Source organism: Sinocyclocheilus rhinocerous, unplaced genomic scaffold (assembly GCF_001515625.1).
Source record: "Sinocyclocheilus rhinocerous isolate Xijiao unplaced genomic scaffold, SAMN03320098_v1.1 scaffold1480, whole genome shotgun sequence".
In the NCBI taxonomy this organism is placed as follows: Eukaryota; Metazoa; Chordata; class Actinopteri; order Cypriniformes; family Cyprinidae; genus Sinocyclocheilus; species Sinocyclocheilus rhinocerous.
This window is the reverse complement of record NW_015666547.1, coordinates 104,665-106,731: the sequence shown is the minus strand read 5'-3', so window position 1 is coordinate 106,731 and position 2,067 is coordinate 104,665. Positions and strand designations below refer to the sequence as shown.

At 35.8% G+C, this 2,067-nt stretch overlaps 1 protein-coding gene across 1 annotated transcript in view; it reads left to right on the top strand.

The window, feature by feature from the left end:
* LOC107732688 (neurexin-2-like) overlaps positions 1-2,067 on the top strand; it is a 351,796-nt gene that overhangs the window by 271,964 nt on the left and 77,765 nt on the right. The window lies entirely within an intron of this gene.

Genomic DNA, 2,067 nt, shown 5'->3' with positions numbered 1-2,067 from the left:
GTGTGTGTGTGTGTGCGTGTGAGTGTGTGTGCGTGTGAGTGTGTGTGTGTGTGTGTGTGTGTGTGTGAGTGTCCCATCACTCCATAGCTTCATTTGAAGGTTCTCCACAGCAGATATAGATGTTATATGTGATTGATAGTTGTGTTTCTGACTTCTGTGTGTCACTGCGCGTGTTATTCTGAGTACAGTCATAAGATAGTATGATCCATTACTACTGTACTGGTATTTAAAGAAAGTACATTATAATTAGATGAAATCTCCAAGTTCTTCTCATTAGACTCTGCTATTATCTAATAGTCCTCGTTTCAAGCTCCGTGTGAAACCACACACACTCTTTTGGCCTGGTTACCCATAGCAACCACTCTTCAGGTGTCCTTGAGTGGGTCTGATGGTGTTTTTAAGGGCACTCAGTCAGAGCGCTTCTGCTGCGTCTGCAGGTGAACACGGCTCCCAGAATCCATCAGCACACCTGTCAATCACCCGTCTGGAGCTCCGCCCACACTCACACTCACATGATAGCGTTCACATCGGGGGCTTGTGATACAACAATAAACTAGTCAAACAGTGACATTCTCTGGTGAGTTTTTGTCTTTGTGTGGAAATATTTCAGCCGTGATCAGTTTTGAGTCAAATGTGAATCTCCTGGAATAGGTTTGTTTTTATACATTAGGTTCAGTTTAGTGAATCAGTTCATTCAGACTGTGTTTAGTTTGATTTGTTTTAGTGAATGTTAATTTTGATGGGTGGGAGTTCAATCAATTCATTCAAGTGAATTAATTTGTTTGGATTATTTGGAGTCCAGTTCATTATAGTGAATCAATTAATTTGGTTGATTGGAAATCCAGTTCCTTTTAGTGAATCAATTAATTTAAATGAATAGGAGTCCAATTCATTTTAGTCCATCAATTCATTTGGAAGATTGGAGACCCAGTTCATTTTATTGAATCAATTAATTCAGACGGTTTTTAGTTTGTTTTAGTGAATCTTAATTTGGATGGGTGGGAGTCCAATTCATTGCAGTGAATCAATTCATTTGGATGATTTGGAGTCCAGTTCATTATAGTGGATCAATTCACTTGACTGACTGGAAATCTAATTCATTTTAGTGAATCAATTCCGAATTGGATGAATAGGAGTCAAATTCATTTTAGTCAGTTCATTTGGGAGATTGGAAATCCAGTTCATTTTAGTTAATCAATTAATTTGGATGATTGGGAGTCAGTGAATCAATTCATTTGGCTGACTGGAGATCTGATTCATTTTAGTGAATCAATTCTGAATTGGATGAATAGGAGTCAAATTCATTTTAGTCAGTTTATTTGGGAGATTGGAAATCCAGTTACTTTTTAGTGAATCAATTCATTTGGATGATTGGGTATCCAATTCATTTTAGTAAATTAGTACATTTTGATGATCAGGAATGCCATTGAAAGTAGTGAATTAGTTCATTTGGACAGTTGGGTGTCTGGTTTGTTTTAGTGAATCCTCTTATTTGGATGTTTTGTAGTTCAATTCATTTTAGTGAATCAATTAATTTGGATGATTGGGAATCAAAACCATTTAAGTGAATCAGTTCATTTGGGCAGTTGGGATTCTAATTCATTTTAATGAATCAGTTCATTCGGAAGATTTGGAGAATGCAAGGCAAGGCAAGTTTATTTATATAGCACATTTCATACACAATGGTAATTCAAAGTGCTTTACATAAAAGGAATTAAAATAGCCATAAAAATAATAAAAACTTTTAAAATAAACTAAAATTGATTTAAAATGAATTAAAACAGTTAAGAATAGAAAAAGATTATACATAAAATACAGTACAATCAGTTGGGATGTAGCACAGTGCTCATTCAGTAAATGCACAGCTAAACAGATGAGTTTTGTGTCTGGATTTAAATGTTTTAGCACATCTGATCTCTTTTGGAAGCTGGTTCCAGCTGCGGGCGGCATAATAACTAAAAGCAGACTCCCCTTGTTTTGTGTGAACCCTTGGTATTTCTAACTGACTCGATCCTAATGATCTGAGTGGTCTGTTAGGTTTATATTCAGTGAACATATCTGCTATGT